We start from the raw sequence: 19,234 nt of genomic DNA, 5'->3' as shown, positions 1-19,234 counted from the left end.
CAAACAGCAATGAAGACCCATTCTTAAATTCTTAAATAAACAAAATTTATTTTAAAAGTAGAAAATTCCCTGGTAGTCCAGTGGTTAGGACTATGTACTTCCATTGCAAAGGGAAGAGGTTGCATCCCTAGTGTGGAAGGTAAGATTCTGCAAGTTGCATGGCCAAAATAAAAATTTTTTAAAGTAATAAAAGTCCTTTTTTTGTGAAAAGGTGGAGATGGGTTTTTTTCTTTTCTTTTAAAATTATTACCTGGTACAGTAAAAATTTGACAGTCCTCTACCATCCTCAAATTTTGGTTTTGTTTTGGTTGTACTTTTTTGATCCAGGTAATCCTGGGATACACTATTTGGTTTTGTGGCTAGAGATGGTGTTGCATTAGAAAACCCTCCGTTTCAAGCTGTGATCACCAGCTGTGTCCTTCAGCAAACTATTTAACAGGAGTCAAGTTTCCTGTGTTTGAAATGAGGTTGTTTGGGGGAACCAATGGGCTTCTCTGGGGAAAACCTAGTGGTAATGGTTTCATCCTTTTGATATCTGAGGTAAGAACAAAGACTTTGAAAATAGATGTGGGTTCAATTTCTAGATCAGAAACATTATCAGCCATGTGATTTTGACAAATTCCTTGGTCTCTCTCTTCCTCAGTTTACTTACGTATATTAGAATAAGAAGCATAATAAGAACTTTCCTAGCGGTCCAGTGGTTAAGACGGCACACTTTCAGTGCAGGGGTCATGGGTTTGATTCCTGGTCAGGGAAATAAGATTCCACATTCCTTGGGGTATAGGAGGAAACAAAAGCATAATAGTACTGACTTTACTGGGTTACTATGAGAATAAAATGAGATGATCTATGAAAAGGCTTAGCACAGAGCTGGCATATAATAAATGTTTTATAAATGAGAGCTTAAAAAAAAAAAAGTCTGCCTACAGGCCAACATACAAAAAAAAAGAGAGAGAGAGAGAGAGAGAAAATAAATTTAATAGTAGTTATCATTATTATAGAACCAATTTAATTCTGAGTCTGCCGTATCCTGCAAAATAAGATCTAATTCTTTTTTTCTGTCTTCACCTAACACATTGTAGGCCACACGCTATAATAAAAGATCTCAGAGCACAACATTTAGAGTTAAAGCATTGAGCCTTTAAGAAAGATTTTTAAAATAGACATTAGTGATAACATTAACCACAAGAAAAACAGCATTTTGATACATCTGTGCTAAATACAAATACTAGGCTAAATACAAATCCACTTGAATTCTTAGCATTTAAGCTTACTGCTTTTCCTCCTTTCTTAAAAAAAAACAAAAAACAAAAAAACTAGCTCTTTTGCTGTGAAAAGCTGTAGGATATTTTCTCCAAAGACCACTGGTTTTCACACCACCATTTTTAGAAAACAAAGACATTCCAATTCTAATCTCCAGAAAGTCAGCAATCTTTATAAGGATGTATTTTCAGATAATAAAAAGCAATCCATCCCATTCAGTAGAAATTCAGAAATTCAACAATATCGGTATAAGCATACTTTATGTCTTATATCGGGATTACATGGCTAAAAATTATTAGGGGCATATAATCTAAGTACTGCAATCAGTCATGAAAATTAAAATTTGTATGCTGAGGCAAGTAATCTGTATATGCCAGAGGGTGTCATGGGATCTGCTTTTGAAAGTAGTTTATAACTTGATCTTTGTCTCATATATTCTTTTATATTTTTTAATGGAAGTGCTTTAGAAATTCAGACTTGTAATTAAGATAATGTTTACCATTCAAACCTTATCTCCTGAAAAAGAGCCTGTCAAGGAAATGGAAAAGGTATGAGCAACAGGGATTGGAAAGATGTGGCCTCTTTAAATGATAACAGCATTTTTATGAGATCCTGAAAGAGGCCAATGACCCCTAAAAACCCAACTGCAGGAAAGAAACCACTGGGTACCACTCAGCTAAAGAAACAATCAGAAACAAAATAAGGATTCCCACAAGATCTTAATTTTATCACTTGACTCCACTGATGAAATGTAACCCCTTTTGTGATAAACTAAGTTATCCCCAGGGCTGAACTCTGAGAGGAGAGGCAATAAGCTTTTTCCGAAATTTGGGAGGTGGGGCGAAGGGAGGGAACCTATTATATTATATAGATTCATATTTAAATATGGAATTTTCTATACATCTTATTTTCCTTATTAATTTATAAACATTATTAAATGCTTTATTTCATTTTTGGGGTGCTTTATTTTTTATAGAGTACTTAAGTCATAGAAAAATATATTTACAATTGAATACTAATTCCACTTCCGTTTTTCATTTCTGATGAAAACTAACATTTCAGTATTTCTCAAAAATCAGCTTTATTCTACTCTAAAGTATATCCTAGAGTCTGAGCGCACGGAAGTAGCTACAGGATAACATGATTGGAACAGAAAATAAGAGAATTATGTCCTTGTTATCAAACATACATAGGAGGTCCCAGAGGGGGCCTACATGCAATTAATTGATACTATCTGGTGAGCTCTATGTTCCTGGAGGAGAAAACAAAGCAAAATGAAACAAGCAAAACTTCCAACAACTGTGGGATGCAAAGCATCACTTGGGTAACTAGTATTTTCAGCAGAGGGCATCAAGATCCCCAACCCATAATAATTTCCCCCCCCTAAAGTGTCCTTGTGACATAAGGGACTGGAGTTGGAGTAGTACATGAGATCGAAACATTACTGCCCAGGAGATAAGGGCCAACTTATAATTTAAAACATGCAAAGAGATTCTAGCCCAAAATAGAAAATCGAAGGTTACAGAGAAAGTGGAGAAGAGGCTAGATCGGGTCCCAGGGCCTATGTGTATATCTGCTAATTATTCACACATAATTTAAACATAGCTAACCAAATTGATCAACAGGATCAGACTTCTGCCTCAGTATTATTTGAGTTTACTAAGTAGTCTTTCCCTAAAGAAGCCTTAAAAAGGGGAGATGGGGGGAAGCAAAAACAATTTCTGATGCAATCACCTTGCCTAGAAACTGAAAAGCTGTCTTCCTAAACTGTATCAGTCGTCTGTAAAGGACAATATTGACAGTACTGTGATAGAAAAATCTTCTCCCACCTACATCCCTCCTCCTTCTGGATCTCCTAGTCCCCTGAGGCAGGAAGTGGCTGAACTGATGTAACCATCCAGCCCACATGTCAATTTAAAATTACACTGCAATCCTTCCCACCACCAGTAGTGGCCAAAAGAGTGGTGAGTATTTGCATACATAGAGCTAGTTTCGAAAGAAACTCTGATTTCATAGTCACTCCATTCAGCTTCTTAGAATTTAAAGGCTGCTGCACTTGACTGAGAAATACAAGACTTAAAGCATTTCTTTTTAAAGGGCACCACTTCGCTTAGTTTCCTCCAGTAACTAAGTTCTGAAGGAAAAGGAGGTGGGCGGGCTGCTTGTAGTTCCTAGATAGTTTTCTACCACAGGAAGTGTGAGAGCTCTCCGCACATGGAAAGACTGTGGAGGGAAACTCAGTAGAATGCCAGCAGATTTAGTCAAAGTCTCCTTCCATATGTAAAACACCCTTGCTGCCCTGCCGAGAGCGAGGGGGGAAAAAAGCCAAAAAGGGCCACAGAAAGGGAAGGGATAAGTTAAAATGGAAAGAGAATGACCCCGCCAATAACAAGAAAAGCATAAAACATGTTGAGAAGAAGAGGGAAAAGCAGAAGGAAGAAAATGTCTAAAGGAAAAAAAAAAAAGCAAAAAAGTAGAGGAAGGGGGAAGAAACATGTAGCAATAAAGCTAGAATATAAAAAGACAACTGGATCAAAACACAAGACTAAAGTTAGAAAGATGGAGGGGTGGGAAAAGAGATAAAGAGTAGACGGAAGGAAAAATACAGAGGCAAAGAAGAAGGTGGGGGAGGGGAGGGACAAACAAGATAAAGAGTGGAGGAAGAGAAACAAAGGGCAGGGACAGAGGTGATCCAAAACTCCAACCCATCAATTCTAGAAGATCCGAGCTGGGAGCCATAGTTAACCTTCGGTTAAATGGTAAGCGCTGATCCAGGAGTTCTTAATATGAGCTACTAGTCTTTGCAAAGAGATAGGGGCAGTGGATACTAATAACTCTCATACTTGATTCTGAAGTTTAATTGAAATAATAACATGGTTTTAAACACTGTCATACATTGACAACCAAGCTAATTAAGATCTCTTAACTGGGGAGTGAAGGCACTTGGGTTTCAACCTGTGTAACCAACGCAAACCAGTAAAATCAGGAAATTCACTCAAAATCAACGTTACCTGAGGCTTTTAGTTCTCAGAAACAACGCTGACTAATCCCCAAACCTCTCCTTATCTGCATAACCCGCCTTGTTTAACTGTACGCATAAATTCCTAATATGTCTTAAAAAGTTCTCGCCCTAACCGGTTCACAAGCACATTTTCCAAACTCATTTTGGCATCCTGAGTGAGGCCTAAGGAGGCCGACATTTTTAAATTTTACTTTATAACATTGAGGAGAGGGGAGGTGGAAAGGATGGGCACTTTGCAGTTCAGAGCGGACCTGAGGTTGCTGCCCTGTAGCGCCGCCCTTAACCGTCTGGGTGCAGCGCTCAGACTAGACTGTGCACCTAATCGACTCCTCGCTCAAAGTCTTGAAACACTTTTCAAACATGTATTTATAAACTGATCATTACTGTATTATGCAGCTCATTTTGTGCTCAAGAGTGGAGCCGGGGAGTAGGGGAAGAAGCAATGGGCAAGTTGGAGCTGGGGGAAAGACTCCCACTTCAAGTAATATTCTCTTGTTGATACATTAATTTTTATTGGGTCAGAAATGCCCAATTTGTGTTCCCCATTACAGTGGGAGGTATACTGTGAAGGGCCAGCAACTTCCCGACCGCTTTTTTGTAGAGACTGCGCACAGCCCTTAGTAGCTGAATCGCTTTGGGAGTGTGGGTGAGAGGGAGGGAAGGAAGAGAGGCGAGGGAGTGAGGAGAGGGAGAGAGACCTAGCCCAGTCTCTTCCCGACACGTGAAGTGGCGGCGGTCCCTGGCACCCCCAGACCCGGCCCCTCACGTGCCGTCCGAAGTGTCCCGGCACCCAGCTCGGCACATCTCCCACCCTAGGGCCCCACTCCAGGATTCCGTGCTAGTGATGCGACGGCAAGCCGGCGCTTTCGGCGACCGAGAGGCGCCCGTAAGGGTTTTTAGAAGGCCATTTTGACAGAACACTATTCTATTCCCTACTCCCTTCCTCCCGGATCCGCAGAACTCCAGGTCAACCTCTGGCAAGCCTCTCCTGCTACCTCCACTCCAAAATTTTCGTCCCTGAAGCCTCCTCCCCGAAAAGCTCAGAGAAGGCAAGTGCCAAATGTTCTCCCAACGAACTGGCCCCCTGTATTAGCATGGGGGAGGAAGAAAACTTCTTTTCGGGACACACTTGAGTGTGGGACAGCCCGGGTTCCCCATCCGAAACTTGCCCTAACTCTTCGCTCTCCTCAGCCCGAGGCGCTCAGACCTCCGTTTCTCCTCTGAGGGGCATCAATCACGGGCACAGTCGGGGAATCACCCCCTCCCAAAGCCACGCTTGCCCTCCCGGCAATCCTCCCGTTTTCAGCGGAGCCCGGGGTCCTAGCCTGAGGCGCTGGGCTCTCCCCACCCGGCGTCCCAGCCCGGCCTCAGGGCAGGCGACCGCGTCCTCTGGCCGGGGGCATTGTTTACCACCCGCAACAAAAGCGCCCCAAGCGGCCTTGGGTGGGGGGTCGCCGCAGGGAGTGGGCCCATCCCTGCGACCCCCGCGGCCCCGCGGACACGGAACCCCGGCGCACGTCCAGCCCCAGCCGTGCACTGCCCTTCGCAACCCCTTCCGGCCTCCGCGTGTGCCTCCCCAGACCCCTGCCCTCTGTCCCTCTCCCAGCTCACCACTGGCCCCCTCAGGCTCCGAGGACTGCGCGCGTTCCCCCGGCTCCAAGCCTGCAGCAGCCCTCGGGGAAACTTTCCAACTTGCGATCGTCCCCACAACTTCGGAGTCAGGGGCCCCGGCGGGCGCGAGGGGCGCGGGAGGGCCCCGGGAGGACACCTACCGGCTGCCTGGCAGGGTCAGGGCCCGAGCCCCCGGGGTGGGCGACTGCTTCCCAAAGGTCCACAGCGCAGAGGCAGGTAGAGTTGCATGACTGGGGCGGGGCAGGGGGGCGTCCGGGGGGGCAGACCCGGGAGCAGAGGGCCCAGCGGCTGCGCGCACAAAGCGGCGCGGGAGCGGGCTGCGCTGCCGCTCCCCGCCAGGTCAGCCCCCCGGAGCAGCACTGTCTCCCCAGGACAGACCTCAGGGAGTGAAGCTGGGGCTCTGCCTTCCCTGGACCCTGCTCTGCTGAGCGAGAGGCAAAACGCGAGCTGGATTTCCCTAAACTGGAGCTGGACTCTCCTGTGGACCCTTACCCCTCCCCTTGGCCCTCTTCTCTCCCAACCATTTTTTTTTTAAAGGTCAAAGGAGAGTATTGGAGAGGGAAAACGTTATCAAGATCTTCTTGTCATGATATATATATATGTTTTTTTAACTAGGTACTCTGGGGCTGAGAGAAAAGTTTTGGGGTCTCTGAATTGAATGTTTATAGATACATTAATGGGGATGCGAGGTCAGAGATGCCACCATTGAGCAATATTTGGGTCGCAAGCAATGGAAAACTGCCCTCAGCACCTTAGAGAGAAGCCAGAGAAGGGTTGTGTTCCCTTGACTCAGAGCTTGATGTCTCAAGTGTCATCATAACATTTTTGTTAGTTATTTGCCTTTGTGCGTTGGTGGTATTCATTTTCCGGATGAAGAAGACATAGGAATAAATAAGTTTTCATCATTAAGACGAATAACCAGTGCCAGTATACCAGAAGTAAGACTGACTGGGGCGTTCCAATTTCTCCCGAAGTGTCTGATGGGCTGTTGCTTCTTCCAGCAGACAGTTATTAAACAGACATGGGAATCTAGATCTTTAACGGAGTCACAGTGGTAAGGAACATAGAAATCATTCCTTCCAGGTCAAATTTCAATGGAAGGGAAAAGACTACTTGTATTGCCTTCCACACCATTCTATCCTTATCCTGAACATAATTTTTATTCTTTGTTATACCTGCTTTAATAAACATAACCAGATTGTTCTTTTGAGAAAGATTCCTAAACTTTCAAACTTTCTCACTGATTGATTCATTCAAATTTATTCTTGAGCTAGGAGCTGGGCGTACAGAGTTTAATGCAATTTGCTTCCTACCCAGGAGGAACACACATTCCAGGTTTGCAAGCAGAGCAAACGAACTGCTCCACTGCAGTATTTTCAGGGCTACAGTCAGATAAATACCTTGATTGGAGAAAGAAATGTGGTTTTTAAAATAAAACTTCTGCAAAAATGCCACTCTTCTTAATGTTTGCGAAAGCCTAATTGTCAGTATCTTGTCAGAAACAATCTCCTAGGACCGAAATGAAAAGAATGTTGGGAGAGTTTGACTCAAAACTTAATTTTCTTAAAGAACAAAGGGAGAAAGGCTATCATGAACTAGCAATATCCTGGCTTTTGTCAATTAATTGAAATGATTTACTTTAAAAGGTATTGAGGGGCTTCCCTGCTGGTCCAGTGGCTAAGACTCCCATTGCAGGGGGCTAGGGTTCGATCCCTGGTCAGGGAACTAGATTCCCTGTGCTACTACAAAGATCAAATATCCCACGTGTCCCAGCCAAATAAATTATTTAAAAAAGAAAAAGAAAAGCTATTGAGATGGAAAAATCACACAAAGATATAGAGAAATGTCCAAGACAATGCTTATTCTCTCCATTTCATAAACATTATTTGAGTCCATACTGTGTGCCAGGCACAGTTTCATACTTTGGGGAAACAGCAGGAAGCAAACTGAAACCTTATCTCTAGTGGTGACTTGGTGCTTGTATTCAATAATGGAGTATTCAATAATGGAGTGGGGGCAAGGAGAATAAAAGCTAGAAAGCAGAATACACATAATGTGTTAGATGGTGATGGTGAGAGTGGGAGGAGGGAGAAGGAGAGTAGGGGACACTGAATCCTGGGGAAAGCTGCAATTTTAAATCCAGCAATCTGCTCATGGAATAGATCTGAAAGAGATTAGGGAGAAAGCTGGGGGCGGATTTTATGCTTAGGAAGGAGCAAATGCAAAGGCCCTGAAGGTGGGTTTGTATCTGTGGTGACAAAACAATTTCACTGTATTTCACAATGGTAGAAAATTGGAAACTGAAACTTCCCTGGTGGTCCAGTGGTTAAGACTCCACTGCAGGGAATGCACGTTTGATCCCTAGTCAGGGAACTAAAATTTCACATGCCATGTCCAAAAAACAAAATTCAATTAAAAAATCAGAAACTGAGTAACAGTCCATTAAAAACAAGGGAAAAAACAAGATAGATAGGTCCCGATGACCAAGTCTGAGACAAGTTTGAGTTTGGAAAAGAGGTTTAGCTTGGAAAAGCAAATTTGAAAGTCATCAGCATGTAGATGACAATGAAAGTCACCTTGGTATCTGAGACTTAAAACATAGCCCTAGCAACATCTGTTTCATTTGAACCTGTTAGAAAAGGGGTCTGATAATTATAACAGACACTAAAAGGTTGAATAAATTGTGGGAAACTAAACAATAACATGAATCTACCCAAAGAGAAGAAAAGAAAGTGCAATTCTTTCCAGACCTCAGTATCAAAGAATAAATGTTTAAGCAATTTCCTACTATCCTTACCCATTCTTAATAACAAAGCAAGAATTCCAGTCTTATTTCCAAAAACCTCTCTAGAAGAGAGAGGTAAAAATAAGGTAGGTATAGGATCTTTGCTTATGTAACTTCCTAAATACATAACTGTAATTTCAGCTTAGTTGCCCTGTTTACTAATTAACTTCACTAATGTCCTCTATTGGCAAAAAAAAAAAAAAAGATTTTTTTTTCTATTGGCAATTTTTTTTTAATTTGGCAGAACTAACTGCTGGTGGAGAACTCTTACACATCCATAAAAGTAAAAATTGTGCAAACAACTAAGAAAGACAGACTTACTATTCTCTATAAGGAGAACAGGCGTGGATGGATGGATTGATAGATGATATAATGATATAATAGTAGCTAGGAAAGAGTTAATAGTCCCTTGGTGATGTGGGACACTAACTACAATCAGAGAGGTCCTGGAAGAGCAGGGGAGGATGGGCAAGATAAACCTGTGCTAATAGGTCAGCATCGAAAAAGATGTAACGCTATCAATTCTGCTAGAAGTCCAAGAAAGCACGGAAAACCTAGAGTTGAAAGACCCAAGGGAATTCTCAGAGAATTTTCATGGAGCAGGTCTGCAGGAATTGACATTTACTTGTCAGTTTACTGGCAGATGCAGACCCAAAATCTTTTTCTCACTCAAGTTTCTAAACTGTATCAAAGATTGTCAAGAAAACATAGGGTACATATAACATATGGTAGGTACAAACCAAAAGACACCTCAGTTGAGAAGGTGGTAGAGGAAATCAAATTGATGTTCTGAAGGAGAAAAAATTTTAGGCTTGCCAAATTGGTTTTGGAACTGGTTTTGGAAGGAAGTGGGAAAATTAGCATACCTTCACAATAACTATAGAGAATGAAGATATATTCTAGTTATGATAATGAAACAAGATCTTTTATTATATAGTCAGCTTCCAAAAGAACCATATCCTTTGGACTTTCCTGACAGTACAATAATTAAAACTCTGAGCTCCTATTACAGGGGGCGCTGGTTCTATCCTTGGTTGGGGAATAAAAGATCCTACATACCTAGAGTTGTGGCCAAAAAAAATTTTTTTTAATTAAAAACTAAACATATCCCAAATCAAATCAAATCAGTGTGGTCAAACTCAGTCTGTTTTGGTAAAAACTCCTTCCCTACTTCTATGACAAAATTCAGCCATTTTCCCCATTTATGCCTTGTCCAGCAACTTTAATGATAAACTTTCCAACCCACTAATTCATTCATCCTCTTAACCTCTCCAGAATTTAACCTATCCTGGAAGCATCCTGATTTGACTTCTACATCCACATCATCCATTTTCTCTACTGTTTGCAAACAGCAGAATTCTGTGAGGGCCTTAGACAGCTTTGACATCGTAAGACCTAAATCTGCATTAGGTCTTTATTTCTCCTCAGCAATCACTATTTTGGGAGCTTTTGAGTCTCTTCCTGCCATGAGATCTGTTTTAAGCCTTTATTTTCTTAACCTCCAAAGCTGTCCACAGCCCAGGCTGTCAAGAGAGGCTCTTGATTTCTTTTTTACTTCTTCCAGTTTTATTGAGATATAAATGACATATAGCACTGTATACCTTTAAAGTGTGCAACGTAACGATTTGATTTATATACATCATGAAATGATTACCACAATAAATTTAGTGAGTAAGTTTTATCGCATGTAGAGGTACTTCCCTGCTAGCTCAGACAGTAAAGCGTCTGCCTACAATGCAGGAGACCCAGGTTCGATCTCTGGGTCAGGAAATGGCAACCCACTCCAGTATTCATGCCTGGAAATCCCATGGACCGAGGAGCCTAGTGGGGTACAGTCCCTGGGGTCACAAAGAGTCGGACACGACTGACTTCACTTTCATTTTCACTTTCATGTAGAAACAAAATGAAAGAAAATTTTTTTCCTTGTGATGAAAACTCTTACAATTTACTCTCTTAAATTTTACATATGACATATAGCAGTGTTATATTGTGTTGTACATTATATCCCTAGTGCTTATTTATTTTATAATCAGAAGTTTTTGTACATTTTGACTATCTTCATCCAATTCCATCTCCCCCCACTCTCCACCTCTGATAACCACAAATCTGATCATTTTTTATATGAGTTTCTTTGTTTGCTTATTTATTTTTGAAGTGTAATTGACCTACAACGGTCTGTTAGTTTCTGGTCTACAACACAGTGATTCAATATTTCTACCTATTACAAAATGATAACCACAATAGATTTCTTTTTCATATATAGCATTTTAATTATTTGGCTGTGATGGGTCTTCACTGCTGCGTGGGCTTTTGTCTAATTGTGGCGAGTGGGAGCTACTCTCTAGTCGTGGCTCATGGGCTTCTCACTATGGTGGCTTCTCTTGTTGGGGAGCTCAGGCTCTAGAGCACGCAGGCTTCAGTAGTTGCTGTGCAGGAGCTCAGTAGTTGCGGCTCCTGGGCTCTAAAGCACAGGCTTGACAGTTGTGGCGTGGGGGCTTAGTTGCTCCATAGCATGTGGGATCTTCCCGGACCAGGGATCAAAGCTGTGTCTACTGCACTGGCAGGCAGATTCTTCACCATTGCTCCACCAGGGAAGCTCTACAATCGATTTCTTAATTACCTCTCCCTCCCTTCCTGAACAGTACTGTTTCCGTCCTTACCTGAAGTTTTTTCCCCTGTTACGTGGCCGTCCATTTTCTTGTGCCCTTCAGCCTAGTCTCCATGCTACTTTATTGAAGCATTACTACATTAATTAATCCTTCTTTTTAGTCTCTTCAGGCTCTTCTTCACAAGTACCTTCTTGTCTACTGTCTAGAGGTCTTCCATGTTTATCATACTTAGGACATGCTTTTGCTTTGTCTTACCTCCCCGTCTATCTTTAGCCCTATTTCTCTCCATGACAAATTCTATTTCATGCTGTTTCCTGTTCCTATAACAGCTATTTGTTTCTGAGTCCACTGACTTACTCTCCTGAAGTTACATTCACAACACAGCTTCTTCATTCCCTTTTTTCATCCCCCCCCTCCGCCCCCACTCTTGGAAAAGGCAATGGCACCCCACTCCAGTACTCTTGCCTGGAAAATCCCACGGACGGAGGAGCCTGATAGACTTCAGTCCATGGGGTCGCAAAGAGTTGGAATGACTGAGTGACTTCACTTTCACTTTTCATCCTCGTGCATTGGAGAAGGAAATGGCAAGCCACTCCAGTGTTCTTGCCTGGAGAATCCCAGGGACAGTGGAGCCTGGTGGGCTGCCGTCTATGGGGTTGCACAGAGTCGGACACAACTGAAGCGACAGCACAGCAGCAGCAGCCCCTACCCTACATTTTGAAATTTCTCATCCCTGGAATTTTGTGACACCTATAGGCCATCCTGGTTCTTCTCCTAGAAGTCCAACCAAAATGCCTTCACCATCTTCTTCCTCTGGCTACTTCCTTCTTCAGAGCCCTCTTGGCATTGCAAACACTTTGGATCTCCTGGTCCAGCCAACTTCCAAAGCTGACTCTCCAGCCCTGAATGTTTTGCTCTGTGGCTGCAGTCCATTATCTCTGGCCCCTGAAGCTGTGTGCTGTGTTCCTCATCTCTTTCTTTGCATTTTCACCCGAGACATGCTGGGACCCGCTCTGCTCTGCTCTGATACTTGTTTCTCATTACACCACACGTGGTGACTTCTACCTAGCAGGCACATTAAAGCCACCTGTCTGAATTATTTCCAAATGTTTCCTTCCTCCCTTCTGAGAATTCACTTAAGGCTGTTGATAATTTGGCGAGTCTCTTCTAAACAAATGTACTTTCTCTAGCATTGTGAATAGAGGGGATGGAAAAGTTGGGACAGATACAGGTCTGCCTGGAATGTCCTTCTCCCTCCTGTTCTCTCCTCTCTTTCCTCTATATTACTCTCAATCTTGCCAGGCTGGCACACTTATCTTCATCCCTCAAAACCCAGCTCACAAAGCTCCTTGTCTATGAAACCTCACATAATAACCGAGGCAGAATTAAGAGCTTCGTAGCTCTCTCAACAGTGCTTCTGCAATAGTCCCATATCTATCATAGTACTTCTCTCTCATGCCACCCCGTTACTAAACTGTACACCTCTCAAAGGACTTCTCTTCCTTTTCTATATTTCCAGTGCTAGTTCCTGGTCCACACATAGTGATTCAGGACATAAAACAAAGCAGACACCCAATATTTGTTAAATGACTCTCAAAGGTCCTATCTAAACTATCTAAACGCTGTGACCACAATTATGTAATTCTCTGTGCGAGTCCTAAGTCATTTCAGTTGTGTCAGACTCTTTGAAACCCTATGGACTACAGCCTCTATCCACGGATTCTCCAGGTAAAAACATGGGAGTGGGTTGCCATACCCTCCTCCACGGGATCTTCCCGACCCAGGGATCGAACCTGAGTCTTTACGTCTCCTGCATTGGCAAGCAGTTTCTTTACCACTGGTGCCACCTGGGAAGCCCATATCATTCTATATGTTTGTACAAAAGAGGCTAATTTCTTGGTAATCTTCACATTGTCACAATACCTTACACATGGCAGAAAATGTAAAGTGCTAAGCAGGGACACTGTAGGTCCCTTTCCCATCCCCTCTTCATAGATATAAGATGCATTTCAAAAATATCTATCATTGCCTTAAAGTTTGCTAAAGCCTTCACCATCTGAAGACTTCTATTATTTAAAATCCACTGATAACTCAGCTCCTCTAGAAAATTGTTCTTTTTAAAAAATTAATTTATTAATCAGTTTATTTGAATGAGCTGAATCTTAGTTGTGGCATGCAGGATCTTTGATCTTCATTGTGGCTTGTTTTTTTTTTTGTTTGGGTTGTGGCATGTGAACTCTTAGTTGTGGCATGTGGGATCTAGTTCCCTGATCAGGGATCGAACATAGGCCCCATATATTGGGAGCACAGAGTCTTAGCCACTAGGCCACCAAGAACCCTAGAAAATTGTTCTTGAACAATCCTACTAGGGAATTCCCTGGTGGTCTAGTCGTTAGAACTCTGTGCTTTCATTGCTGGGGCCTGGGTTGGATCCCTGACCAGGGAACTAAGATCCTACAATCTGTGAGTGGCCCAGCCAAAAAAATTAAATTAAATTAAAAATTAAAATTGAAAAAAATTGAACAGGAAATAACCCTACCAAACATACATAACCTCAGAATTATCTCCCCTCCTCAGCATTCATGAAGAATAGTGTTGAACTTCATTACTTTATACTCACTGATAATGTGATTTTGACACTGTTTATTAGTATTATCTATGTACACATTTTGTTTCCCCAACTATGTGAAAACTTCAGAATAAGACTCATATCTTCTATTTCTTTTGTGTCCTATCTCTTTAGAGAAACTGATACTATAATACCCTCAATAAATATTCCTGACAGGCCAAATATTGACTGACAGAGCAATTGGATAATATATCCCATGTTATCTTCTCAGTGAAAAACACTAAGCAAATCCATCAGTGTTATTATTGCTCCAGTGTGTGAATAATATAATTGCTACTGTTGATTGAATACCATCTTTACACATTATACTATACTTTCTAAACAAACATGGCTTTAAGTTGCCACGTAAATGCCCTAGGCTTCCAAGTTTATCTCTCTAGCCTGACTCCCATTTTTGAGCTCCAGACTATTTTGACTTAGATCCTTCACGGACTTTTTAAACTCAACATTTCCAATATTACATTACTCTTAAAACACTCCTTACCACTGACTTCTATACACACTTTCAACCCCTGCCCTACCCTGCCTCTACCATATATCTAGCTACTCCTCCATCTTCTTTACCAGCTCATCATTCTCCAACTGGCCATTAGGTATTACAGTTACTCAAGGCTGGGGCTTCCTTGGTGGCTCAGACAATAAAGAATCTGCCTGCAATGCAGGATATCCAGGTTTTATCCCTGGGTCGAGAAGATCCCCTGGAGGAGAGAATGGCAAACCACTCCAGTATTCTTTGGAGAATCCCATGGACAGAGGAACCTGGAGGGGTACAGTCCATAGGGTTGCAAAGAGTCAGACACGACTAAAGTGACTTAGGACGCATGGACATGCACAAGGCTGAGTTCTAGGTTCTCTCTCTCTTTAGCTTGGACTTAACTAATACTATATTTTCAGCCCAGACTGCTCCATATATTCACCTCTTCAGTATCTCCTCTTAGAGGTCTCTGAGGCCTCTGCATACTCCATATGTTGCTACCAAGCAACTCATTCTCTCCCCTGTCCTTTCACTTTGCCCTAGAGTAATAACAAACTGATCCTCTCCCAGTGATCCTTGCCTCAGTGAATCCATCCAGTCATATAACCAGGAACCTAGGAATTAGCTTTGATATCTCCCTTTCCTCAGTCCTTTCACTGAATCCATCACCAAGTTCTATCCCTTTCATCACTTCAGCATGTCTCAAATCCATCCACTTCTGTCCATTCCCATGGCCTTTACTCTAGACCAATTGCCATGTTTTGCAATAGTGTACTCACACCCACTTTTGTCCTATTTCATTATCTAAGCCACAGGCAGAATGACCATTTTGAAATATGCCTCACTATGTTAGACACAGCTTAACACTGGCTTCATGTTGCTTCAGGGATAATGTCAAGACTCCTAAAGTGGCTACAAGGCTGCCAGTGGCTATAAGACTTGACCTACTTTTCTACCTCATCTTACATCACAAATATCCTAGTTTTTCCCACTCCAGCCTCAATGGCTTTATTCTAAAATTGCAAGCCAATAATTCTGTTCTTGTAAACCAGTGAATTTCATTGGCAGATATGTTTTATTTTAGGCAAAGCAAGCATTTTACAGTTCTTCCGTTTAGCAGCTCCCTCTATTATCTTACCGGGGAAGGCAATGGCAACAGGGGGAGCCTGGTTAAACGAGCCGACTTAAACGACTGAAGCGACGTTTAAGTCGTGTCCGACTCTGTGCGACCCCATAGACGGCAGCCCACCAGGCTCCCCTGTCCCTGGGATTCTCCAGGCAAGAACACTGGAGTGGGTTGCCATTTCCTTCTCCAGTGCATGAAAGTGAAAAGTGAAAGTGGAAGTCGCTCAGTCGTGTCCGACCCTCAGCAACCCCATGGACTGCAGCCTACCAGGCTCCTCCGTCCATGGGATTTTCCAGGCAAGAGTACTGGAGTGGGGTGCCATTGCCTTCTCCGGGCTATTATCTTACACATTTGTCAATATAAGTGACCTGCCTGAACCCTGGAGGGGCATAGTATGGTAGTGCGTTTGAAGTTGTGATTAGTCCCTTGAAGACCCCAAACTCTTCTACCATTAGCTCTGATTCTTTTTTCTGGAACATCTATTTTTTGGCCATGCCATGGGGCATGCATGATCTTAGGTCCTCAATTATGGGATGGAAACTTTGGGTTCAATCATTACTTCCTTAAAGAAGGCTTCTGTAAACTTGTTTAGGTCATTCCTCTTTTTATGCTCTTATATTATCATGCACTAAGCCTTTTCTCAGAAATACTTATCCCAGTTGCAATTTTACATAAATTTCTCTGGTTATTTGATTAAGATCTCCCTTTCCCACTAGAATATAAACTCCCTGAAGTGCAGGGCCCAAGTTTTTATTTACTGTTATATCTCTGATACGTAGCACCTGTGTAAAAAATACCTGTTGACAACAATAAAAATAAATGAGGTCAGTTCTTTAATTTCTAGTTCGTAGAAATTATATCTAATTGTAATGACATTGAGATAATGCAGTTTGTCTTCTGAAATACTCAGAAAATTCTTACTCATTTTTCAAGGCTCAGTTCAAGACTCTAGCTTTTCCTAATGTTCCTCTCACCACCCCATCCCAATAGACCTGGCCTCTCTCCTCTTTGTACCTTATAATACTTCTTGCACACCCCTAATACTGGATAGATACTGACAAATTGTACTTTTTGTGTATACTTTTTTTGGAACAGCTTGCTCTCTTGCAAAAGTCTTTGTAGGAATTTTATCTGATTTTTATAGCTTGACCATCTAACATAATGGCTGGCATACAGTAGGTGGGTGGTACATATGTATTGGTTGGATGAATAATGATCTGTTCTGCAGGTCTAGGGGTACTAAGGAAATGAAAGGAATATAGCACATACCATAGCACTGTGGTAGGTCCTTTGCTGAAATGATCTTATTTGATATTCACATCATATCTCAGGGGAAGTATCACTCATCTTTTACAGATTAAAAACTGAAGATCAGACCTTTATTGCCTTTAAGATCACTTACCTCTTAAGTAGAGAAGCAGACAGTCATGTTTCTGTTTGTTTTCACTATACTGTATTAGAAATTTAAGGTACATCTTTGGTGGACTGTAGAAAAAGACAATTATGTTACTTTTCATTTTTTGGATACCTGATCACTAATGCCATAATTTAAAAAAAGACACCGTTTCCTAAAATTCCTGCTTTCAAGAATTCCCTGGTGGTCCAGTGGTTAAGATTCTGTGCTTCCACTGCATGGGGCATGGATTCAATCCCTGGTCTGTTCCTGGTTGGTGAAATAAGATCCCACATGTCACGAGGAGAGGCCAAAAGAAAACAAAAAATCAAACCATATAAAATATTGTACAATGAAATGAAAGGTGTAAGACCCGCCCCCTTCCTTCATGCATTCCACTCTACAGAGGTAATCTCTGCTGACAGTTTCTCGTGTATCCTTTCAGAAATTATTATGATATTTCTTCTAATATACTAAAATGCTATACTTTATATACATATAAAAGAAAATGTGGATGTTTAATTTCATGTGAAGTTGTATAGCATCTAAAATATTTTAAATTTTGTTTATGGATACATTCTACTAAAAACACAAAGATCATGTTGTATGAGTGCCAAGTTGCTTCAGTCATGTCTAACTCTTTGCGACCCTTTGGACTGGAGCCCACCAGTCTACTCTGTCCATGGGATTTTTCAGGCAAGAATACTGGGGTGGGTTGCCACGCCCTCCTCCAGGGTATCTTTCCGACCCAGGGATGGAACCTAGATCTCCTTCAGCTCCTGCATTGCAGGTGAATTCTTTACTGCTAAGACACCAGGGAAGCCCAGATTATATGTTATACATGGATAAATTATGTTGTCGTTATTCAGTCGCTAAGTCATTTGTGACTCCATGGACTACAGCACATCAGGCTTCCCTGTCCTTCACTATCTGCCAGAGTTTGCTCAAACTCATGTCCTTTGAGTCAGTGATGCTATCCAACTATCTTATCCATGGAAATTATATATGACTCCAAAGTTATTTAAGTTATAAGGCATCTCTGATATATGATGCTTATTCCTGGTAAAAATAACTAAATAAAAGTTAATGATCTGTGGTCTAAAAGAGACTAACGGAAGACTTAAAAAGACAACTAAGGTTCATGACAATGTTTGTTGAAATGGGGCCTCCTCTGGAAGTTTTTGCACTGCAATAAGAAGCTTGCACACAGCAGCTAGACAGTAGCCCTGCTCGCCACAACTAGAGAAAACCCTCCTGCAGCAAGGAAGAGCATGTTCCCCACAAGGAAGACCCAGCGCAGCCAAAAAAAATAGGGGCCTCTCTTGGATTTTGGGAAGCTTGGGTTGGGGTGGGCAGTGGGCAGGGATGACCCCCGTCTGCAGCTGGCTTAACCTACTCAAACTTGGTGTATGACTGGGTGAAGGTGGCCATCCTCTTCAGCGTTGTCAACACCATGGTGCACCTCGACCCCTTGGATCCCCAACAGGCTCCCCAGTGTATCACAGTGCTCTACATTTTTGAGGAGATGCACTTTGACCTTGGCATCAACGATTGGCTCTGCAAGTGTGTATATGACCACATTGTTGGGGAGCACTCTGCAGTGATCCCAGAGCTGCTGGCCACTGGGGCCACATTTGCCATCACCACTCTGTGGCTTTGTCTTATGATATTGTCTACCTGTGGTCATGCCTTAACTGCTTTGGCCTCAACTTTGAACTCTGGGTACAGAAGCTGGCAGAGTAGGGGCCTCTAATGTGAATCGAAGCCTCACGTTTGGAGCAGATCTTCTGCAGGCTCTGAGCTATCTTTGGGGCCATGCACTTCTAAGCCATTATCGCGTACAACCTTGTAAGCCTGAACAACCTTGAGTTCACAGAGCTGGTCGCCCAGTCCCTGCTACTCACAGGGTTCCCAAAGACCATGCTAGCTGTCCTATTTGTCACCTACTGTGGTGTCCAACTGGGGAAGGAGCCAGAACAAACCCTGGTGCAGGAGGAGGAGCAGACGAAGGAAAAAGAGAAGCCGGAGGAAGAGGGAGGGGAAGGAGAGGTCCTGCTCAGCTATTCCCGATTCCAGGTCGAGGCTAGGCCAATGGGCCTGACCGATAGAATAAAAGACTTTTCCACCTCTAAAAAAATAAAGAAAAAAATGGAACATTGATTTCTCCCTGTTTCATGAAAAGCTGGGGTATATGTGGGGTGGGGTGAAGCTTTCAAAGATGACTTTTTAGGTAGTTATTGCTATATTCACTCTATATGGTATTCACATATTATCCATATTTTTAAAGAACTTTTGCCAAA

At 42.4% G+C, this 19,234-nt stretch overlaps 1 protein-coding gene and 1 pseudogene across 2 annotated transcripts in view; one reads left to right on the top strand and one right to left on the bottom strand.

Annotated features, from left to right (window-relative positions):
• TET1 (tet methylcytosine dioxygenase 1) overlaps positions 1–6,278 on the bottom strand; it is a 136,819-nt gene extending 130,541 nt beyond the window's left edge. For both annotated transcript variants that reach the window (XM_024986938.2, XM_024986939.2), the window contains exon 1: positions 6,058–6,278. The gene's annotated coding sequence lies outside the window, so the exon portion shown is untranslated. The remainder of the gene's footprint in view (positions 1–6,057) is intronic.
• Positions 4,510–19,177, top strand: LOC132344123 (uncharacterized; annotated as a pseudogene).
• The last annotated feature ends 57 nt before the right edge of the window (positions 19,178–19,234 follow it).

Source organism: Bos taurus, chromosome 28, assembly GCF_002263795.3.
Source record: "Bos taurus isolate L1 Dominette 01449 registration number 42190680 breed Hereford chromosome 28, ARS-UCD2.0, whole genome shotgun sequence".
Classification (NCBI taxonomy): Eukaryota; Metazoa; Chordata; class Mammalia; order Artiodactyla; family Bovidae; genus Bos; species Bos taurus.
This window is presented reverse-complemented; position numbering and strand designations above follow the sequence as displayed.